Here is a 9,428-nt window from a genome sequence, read left to right as displayed (position 1 = left end):
GTGCAGAAATGTCATAAATGTCAAGTGTATGGTGATTTGATTCGAGCCGCCTCAGGAACTCAATGCTATGAGTTCACTTTGGACTTTTGTAGCTTGGGGCATGGATGTCATTGGTCCAATAAAGCCAACCGCCACTAACAGACACAGATTCATTTTGGTTAATATTGACTACTTCACCAAGTGGGTGGAAGCAGCTTCGTATAAGTCGGTGACCAAGAAAGTTGTAGCTGATTTTGTCCGCAACAATTTGATATGTAGGTTTGGAGTGCCAGAGTCTATCATTACTGATAATGGAGCAAATCTCAACAATCACTTGATGAGAGAGATATGTGAACAATTCAAGATTACTCACCGAAATTCAACCGCTTATCGTCCCCAAATGAATGGAAATATAGAAGCCACCAACAAGAATATATAGAAGATTTTGAGGAAAATGATTGACAATTATTGAGGTTGGCACGAGATGTTGCCATATGCTTTGTTAGGTTACAGAACGATTGTCAGAACATCAATTGGGGCAACTCTGTATTTCTTAGTGTATGGAACAGAAGCAATTATACCTGCCGAAGTTGAGATACCTTCATTGAGAATCATCCAAGAAGCTGAATTGAGTGATGCTGATTAGGTTCGCAAGCGGATTGATCAATTAACATTGATTGATGAGAAAAGAATGGTTGTCGTTTGTCATGGTCAACTGTATCGACAGAGAATGCTTTCCACAAGAAAGTAAGAGCTAGAATATTTGAAATTGGTCAGTTGGTTCTCAAACGCATTTTCCCTCATCAAGCTGAGTACAAAGGGAAATTTGCACCACATTGGCAAGGACCCTACATGGTTTGCAAAGTGTTATCCGGAGGTGCCTTGCTCCTGTCGGAGATGAACGGCACCGAATGGCCGAAACCAACCAACTCAAATGCTGTCAAGATATACTATGCGTGAAGCTTCAATTTTTATTTCTGTTATTTCCTTGTAATCGTCCTATTTGCTGGTAATTGCATTGTTTAGAATCTATCCCTATGTAATGAACTATGTCTGACATGAATTCTCAAGAATGAGATACGTAGGCGGCCTATGTCGGCTTCGGTCACCCCTTCATATATTTTCAATATTTCCCTTTTGAATTTGAACTACGTTCGACCTGAATTCTCAAGAATGAGATACGTAGGCGGCCTATGTCAGCCTCCGTCGGTTCTTTGTAATTTTTCTTATTTCTGTTAACCCTTGGGGGGGAACTACGCTTGACCTAATTCTTGCCTCAACGGGATACTTAGGCGCCACAACGGCTCGATCATATCTCCCGTAAGATTTCTATTTTTCCTTTGCAATTGAAACAGGGACAGAATTTTTAAGAGGGACTAAAAAATTTTCAAGAATAAGATCTCTCCAATAAAGCCGAGACTAAAGTTGCTTTGAAATTTGCAACAGGGACAGAATTTTTGAGAGGATCTCAAAAATTTCGTGATCTGATCACCGACGGTTAAAGATAAACTAAGACAGTTAACTGGGACAGAAGTTTTGAGAATGACCTCAAAAATTTCAATAAGGTTCATTGGGAGTCTAGGGCAACTTTGAACACTCCCCAGCAAGTAATCAGATAGATCTCGAGACATCACCTCTAAATGGCGTTATTAAGCTTGACGTGACATGACACTTGGCAGTGATCTTTTCCAAATTTTATATTTTTGAAAATTTATTTCCCTTAAAAATCGTCTTTCATGTATCAATCATTTTGCATAAAAATATTTTGTCTTATCTATCAAGAGGTGGGAGATCGAAGAAATCAATCGGAAATAGCAAGACAAGGAGCAGACAACCGAAGAGATTGACACATATCAGTTCATTTTTTAACTAACAATTTTTATGTGGATGCAGGTTTATAGGTTTACCTCAAAATCATCATATTCCTCCATTGAATGAATATGGAGAAGTTGAAAGGGCGAAGAGCTCCTCAAAATTGACATTTTTTTGTAGATGGAGGAAATACTTTAGGCGTCTTATGACAAAGAATTTGGAATGTGAATAACATTATTTTATTCAAATTCTCAACAAGGCATGGTCCATAACGAATACACAATTATGTTCGGAAATGGAACAGAGGAAAACCTCGAAGAAAGAATATTATTTAATTTCCAGCAACTAAAGATACTTGGAGGACATTATCTGCATCATATTATCGGACATGATAATATTACTACCCGGAGAGTCATTTATATCATATTGTCGAATGAGATGATACCATTACTCTAAGGGTCATTCTATTTGTATTGTCGATTGAGACGATACCACCACCTAGAAGATCACTTATGTTGCTCGGTGAAACATTATCTTCGTTCGATTCCAAGAATAGCAGCAAGAAAAAAGTCATGCATAGCAAGGGAAATGAGTCATGCATAATAAGAAAAAGAGTCATGCATCGTGGAGAAGTCATGCATAGCAAGAGAAAGAGTCATGCATAGAAAAAAAAAGAGTCATGCATCGCGGAGAAGTCATGCATCGAAGAGAAGATTCATGCATCGCGAGAAAAAATAAGTCATCCACAGCAACAGAAAGAAGTCATACATCGCAGAAAAGTCATGCATAGCAAGAGAAAGAGGTCATGCATAGCAAGAGGAAGTCATGCATCGCGGGAAGAGATTTATGCATTGCAAGAGAAGAGTCATGCATTGCAAGAGAAAGATTCATGCATCGTAAGTGAAGATTCATGCATTGCAAGACAAGATTCATGCATCGCGACAAGAGATTCTTGCATCACGAGAAAGATTTCACCTATCAAAAGAAGATTTGACATCGGCTGCATCATTTTCTTTGCAACAACGACCTCAAAAGAACTATCAACATATTGCATCAGCCTATTTTATTACTTTGACATCAAATGAAGAGAACGTTGAAGATTATATTGCAAATATGAGACACAAGCTTTATTTGCTTTACGTCAAACTTGACGGAGTTGACGTCAAATGTTCAAGGAGAGCAATTAAGTGTCAATATGGTAAAAGACACTATCTCTCCATTTGAATTGCATTTTTATGATAATGAGTTTTATCTCAGTCTTTATCAAAAACATCCGAAAGGATGAATTCTCAAAACAAACCATAGGTGTGGACGACATCAAAAGGGATGCAGCACAACGTGGAACTTTTTCTTAGCAGCGAATTGGGACATAGTCCAAAGAGGAGTGTCAAACTCTTAGGACGCGAGTAAAGGAGCGACTTCCACCACAATCAAACTAATCCCCTATCAGAAGGCATATGGGTTTTTCTTTGGGTTTGTCCGTTTCAGTTTCGCATCCAAAAAATTTCGGTCTCCACCGAAAGCAGCTTTCCATTCAGAGTGACAATGCTCTAAGAGTGCTGGAGATTATGTCTGTGTAAGTTCTTAATTATGGGTGTGAGCGCGCCACATTCATGGCTAAGAGGTTGCAAGCCTCCTTTTCATACTCGACTTACTTATCACTCATTCAGAACCAAATGTATCTTGCATAATAGATTTCTTTATCAACCGATAGAGTCAAACTACAAGCAGCCTAATTTCATAAGTTGAGGGATATGTAGGCAAAATCGATGTTGAAACTCAGCTGTACTCCGACATTCTAGCTTAAATATCACTCATGAGCGTTTCAGTCTCTCCATAATTTTATATCGGGATGACTTTGAATTCTTTCAAAATCGTGTGTCAAATATAGCGTATCGAACTACAAGTGGCCTGAATTCTCATATAGCCTGAGATATGTAGGAAACCCATTGCCAGGGTTCGGCCATAATTCCTAAAGTCCGTCCCAAATCCCTTTCCAAAAATGAGGACGTGGTCGGTCAAAATTGAATTCGTCAATTTCATTTTCCTCGAATTTGTTGCATCAATCCAAGTAAAATGAGGGACAATTGTTGACACCCAATTTTGACCCTCCCCGATGATAATTAGTTTTTGAGCTTCTTGATTCTCAAACGATTTAGAATAATTAGCTTTATAAAGTTCCAAATAATTTCAAGGAATTTAAATAATTTCAATCGGTTTTTATAGTATTTTGAATAACAAATATATTTCATATACTTATATACGTAATTAGTATATTTTATAAATATTTAAAATTCATATCAAAAGGTTTCTACATTGTTTTAGTAAATACCTTATTAATTTAGTCTAGTATAATTTATAGTCATAATTTTGAGTATTGAAATCAGTTAGTTTATGTTCAAATTAATTATTATTTTTCGTTTAAAATTTAGAAGCTCGTTAGTTAATTTATATTAATTTTAATGATTAGCCAAGCTTACTAAACTTGATCAATTTGGCTAAGGCATTAACTTCCATCGGCCATGATTGCAATTTTTCTCAATTGTCATACTGACCAAGCCTCACCTCCAATTTTATATCTTTTTTTTTTTGCCCAACCTTGTATCAAATGCAGCCCAATATAATGACAATCAGCAACCCCCAATTCTATCCAATTATTCCCAGCCCACCAACATACAACATATAATTATAACAATTTATATACAACAATACAATACCCAACAGTCCAACTCACACCTTTTATTCAATAAAGATACCAATCCTCTCAAACGTTAACAACAACGTACAACACCAGCACCAGCCGACCCCACCCCTGTTCATCTTCTTCACGCCAGCGACAAGAATTCAAAAACCATCGTACAACAGCAACAGCAAGGGCAGCGTTCTTTCGTCCTTGGGGTTGCAAGATGATGTCACGTCGAGTCCCAAGGACGGAAGATCGATCCCATTGCCCATTTCCCTTTCCTCTTCTGGATCGAGTAAAAATTGCATGAAAAAAAATGTTTGTCCGAAGGGTGAAAGGATTTTGATTTCAAATTTCGAATGGCAAAATTCCATCTGGATTTCCCCCACTTTTCTACCCTAATTCCCTTGTATAAAAGCTCTCCTTGCATTTAGTCTTAGAGGGAGATTTTTTAGTTTGGTAATTTCTTGACAAAAAGCATATAGAATAGTAGTTATAAAATCCATACAAAAATACATTCGGAAGAAGGGAGGAAAGCTAATTTTTGGCCCCTCATTCTTCTAGCTTGTTTGTCGTTGTTCCCCTAAGTTGATTCGAGTTCGTGTTGTTGTCTGGGTCTCTTGTTTGCTGTCCATAGTCCGACTTTGGGGTGGTAGAAATTCCGCTCAAGTTCCTCGTCCCAAATCACTACTCAGCAAAAAGTAATATCTCTTCCTTTGTTTATGTTTCAGTTCGATTTCGAATGTCATGTGATGGACCCGTCTCTGTTAGGTTTTCTCCGACCCTCGTTTTGGTTTAGTTTGAATAAGAATATTCATGGCTTATTATCCTTAATGTTGGAATTTCTGGCTGACTGTTGAGTTATTCATGTTTTATCTTAATTAAAGATCTAAATCGGATTATTGTTGTTTTAGTTTTAACTTCCGAGTTGTTGTGAACCGTGTATTCATCTCGCTTTGACTCTTATATCTGATGTGTTCTCTAGCGTCATCGAAGCTTTCAAGATATCATGGGTTGTTCTTGTTGTTTTTCTTCTTCTGTTTGTAAAGTATATTTTCTCTTGCTTGTTCATCTCGGCTAAAATCTTCATCCGGTAATTTGTTGCCTCTTGCTTAGCTTAGTTTTCTCTGTTTTCAGTTTATCACCTTTTAAAAGGTTACTAAAATGTTTACTGCCTTACATGTGAAAATTTGATGCATTTTGCTTTAGTTTTGAGTATGTGAATTTTATTTTAGGCAATTAATTCTTATATCATGTGAACAGTTTACTTCCGAATTTGACTTATTTATATTCGACTTGACACCATTCCCAACTAAGCGAAGTGCATCTGTTTGTGTGTCCTATTTTGTGCATATATTAAGTTTTACACATTTATTTGTATATTTGTTTCACTTAACGTGAATCTGGTGAGTTGAACATACGTTGAAGTCCGAATTTGTTTTGCGTAATCATTTGAATCTCATTTGTAGTCCAGTCTAAGTGAAATTTCTATTGTTTTAACTTCTATTTCACCGCCTATGCATTCATGAGAAACCTAAGTTGTTCATGTCATCAATTTGAGCTTGAAATATTTGGTAGTAATATTTTATTTTATTATTATTTATGTGTCTTGTATTAATAGATTATGAAAAGTATTAGGTTGTCTCTATTTATTCATTCATGCCTAGTTATTAAATAATCACCTCTGCAATATTTGCTTATACTCATTAAATGTTCATCATGTGGATTATATCTATTTGCTAAAATCTGTACAGTAGTATTTTGTCTCAACAATAAAATTGTGTTTTGTTCTTCTCTTAATTGGAGCAGTCCTACCTTCAAAATCAATTGGTCTATTTGGTGTTAATAGTATTGATTGCTCCATTTATTTTATTTATTTGTGACTCGAATATTGCGCTAAATCTTAAGAATCTATTCAACTCTAATGTCTTTTCTTTTGCTTTATTTGTGTGCATGTGAAATCTATCCGGGTTCTATGGACCCTTTCCTTACATTTTCCTTTTGGCCATGGAGGCCCAATTCTATTTCTTATCCAAATCGGCGAACTATAAAAATCGACGAACAGGTCTCAAAGTTGAAAGAAAAGCGGATCAAATCGGGAGTTGAAAAAAATTGGGTCAAAAGCCCACCTCTATTTATTCTGAGTTTTATTTTGTTATTTTGGGCCTAAGCGCCTTATCATTATTTATTATTATTGTGTTAGTTCTTAGGAAAGGTTAAAAATTGGGCCTAAAGTCCAAAAAAAATATTTCTATTATGTTAGAATAGGACAGGTATAAATGAAATAAATAGGCCAAAGACCAAAAACTGAAACCGGGCCAAGTACTGGCCCAAGCGAACAGGAAAACCAGACTTGGGTTCAAGTCTCTCTATTTATTTATTTATGTTTGTTTATTTGTTATCGATTTTAAGGTGTCGAACATTCAAACCCCCAGAAGATACCCATTTTGAAATAATCACTTAACGAAATTATTCGTCTTTACTTGACCTAAAAAATAAATAAATAAATAAAATAAGTTTACAAAATATTTCACTTAGTTAATATTTAAATATTTTCCTTTTTTCCCTTTAAAAATAGTTCTAACTACAAAATAATTATATTTTGTAATTCAAGCTACGTTAAAATTATTTTAGCCAAACGATTAATTATCGGATAACCGCATTAGTGGGTGTTCTAGATGCTTCAAAATCTTTCCTAGAACACTAATAAGAACCCCGAACCGCCTTTAAGTTTTCATTAGGTTTCTGTTTTAGTCTTTTGAAAATGATAGTTTTCTTAATTTTACTTTAAAATTAAGTGGCGACTCTTAAACCAATTCAAATATATTTTTTTAATAAAACAAGAATGAGCAGGGTTAGTAAAGTGGTAAAGCAGGGTTGTTTGGCTAATTTGGCTCATATTAGTGATGTTGAGATTGAGGTTACATCCATTGGGTCTACTCCTGCATTGATTTAGAACCTGGTACTCGTCCCATTTCTGTCCCTCCATATCCCATGGCTCTGGCAGAATTAAGAAAGCTTAAGGCTCAAATCAAAGAGCTACTTGATAAGGGATTTATTCGTCCTAGTGCTTCCCCACGGGGTGCTCCAGTTTTGTTTGTTAAAAAAAATGGTAGTATGAGAATGTGTATAGATTATTGGCAATAGAATATGGTCACTATTCGAAATAAGTATCACTTGTGTCGAATAGATTATCAGTTTTCTGTATGATCGATCTAAGATCTGGCTACCATCAATTGAAAATTAGGCCTGAGGACGTGCCCAAGACTGCGTTTAGAACTTGCTATGGGCACTATGAGTTTTTGGTTATGTCTTTTGGTCTAACCAATGCGCCTGCAATTTTCATGAGTTTTATGAACGGGATGTTCAAACCATTTCTGGGTTCGTTCGTTATAGTTTTTATTGATGATATTTTGATTTATTCGAAAAGTGAGGAAGAGCATGCCAACTATCTTCGTAATGTTTTGGGTGTTCTTGGGAAGCAAAAGCTATATGCTAAATTTTTCTAAGTGTGAATTTTGATTGAAATCAGTTGCATTTTTGGGGCATATAGTTTCAAAGGAAGGGGTAATAGTAGTACCCCAAAAGATTGAGGCGGTTAAGAATTGGGTTAGGCCTAGCTCTGTGACGGAAGTTAAGAGGTTTTTTGGACTCACTAGCTATTATCGTCGATTTGTGAAGAACTTTGTTTCTATTGCCACTCACATGACTAATTTGACCAAAAAGGAGATACCATTTGAATTGACTGAAAAATGTGAGGAGAGCTTTCAAAAGCTCAAGACTCTCTTGACCACCGTGCCTATTTTAGCATTACCGATGGAAGGTAAAGATTTTATTATTTATTTTGATGCTTCACCTTCTAGTTTGGGTGTTGTGTTGATGTAGGATAAAAATGTTATAGCTTGTGCCTCGCGTCAATTGAAGGTGCATGAGAGGAATTATCCAACACATGATTTAGAGTTGGCAGCGGTAGTGTTTGCTCTCAAGATATAGCGGCATTACCTGTATGGTGTTAAGTGTGAAGTGTTTACTAATCATCGTAGTTTGCAGCATGTTTTCACTTAAAAGAATCTGAATTTGAGATAGCGAAGGTGGATGGAGTTACTTAAAGATTATGATGTGACCATTCAATACCATCCGGGCAAGGCTAATGTAGTGGAAGATGCTTTGAGTCAAAAAGCGGTAAGTATGGGTGGTTTAGCTAGCTTAAGTGTAGTGAAGTGACCTTTGGCTAAAGAAATCCAGACCTTGGAGTCTAAGTTCATGCAATTGGGCATCTCAGAAAGACGCGGGATGCAAGCTAGAATTGAGGTAAAGGTCACTTTCATTGATAAGATCAAGGCCAAATAATTTGAAGATGAGAATTTGGAGGAACTTAGAAAGAAGACTGCGATGGGTAAGGCACAAGAGGCCACTCTCGATGCAGATGGTGTGCTAAATATCAAAGAGAGAATATGTGTTCCTAGAGTAGATGACTTGATTGAGAAATTGTTGGCAGAGTTATGAGTCCACAAATTGGACTCATTTAGGGCTATATTTTAATAGAAATTGGGTCCTCAAATGGTTTTTTTAATCTTAATATCTGATAAAAACCCTTAAGTTTCAGGTATTTGATGTTTGAAGGAAAGAATGGATACTACGTCGCAAAAAGGAATGAAAAGGCCAAGAAGAAAGAAGAAATAAATGTCTGAGGATCGCCGAGTCAACTTGGCGAGTCGTCGTAAGGTCATACTTCGCCTTTTGTTCCAGTGTGCTGAGCCCTGAAAGAAAGGATCAAGTCAGCAGAGATAGGGAGCAGTCGGCGCATCACCGAGAAGTTCTGCAAAGCAGTACCATGTCGCCCAATAACCTAGAGTACGACGATTTTGAAGGATGGTGCAAGACGGCGATGAACTACACCAAATGGTGAATCGCCGAGTTGATCGGCGATTCTGACTAACGATGCCGAATGATC

Source organism: Solanum tuberosum, unplaced genomic scaffold, assembly GCF_000226075.1.
Source record: "Solanum tuberosum cultivar DM 1-3 516 R44 unplaced genomic scaffold, SolTub_3.0 scf00268, whole genome shotgun sequence".
Classification (NCBI taxonomy): Eukaryota; Viridiplantae; Streptophyta; class Magnoliopsida; order Solanales; family Solanaceae; genus Solanum; species Solanum tuberosum.
The sequence above is the reverse complement of the archived record's forward strand: the minus strand, read 5'-3'. Positions refer to the sequence as shown.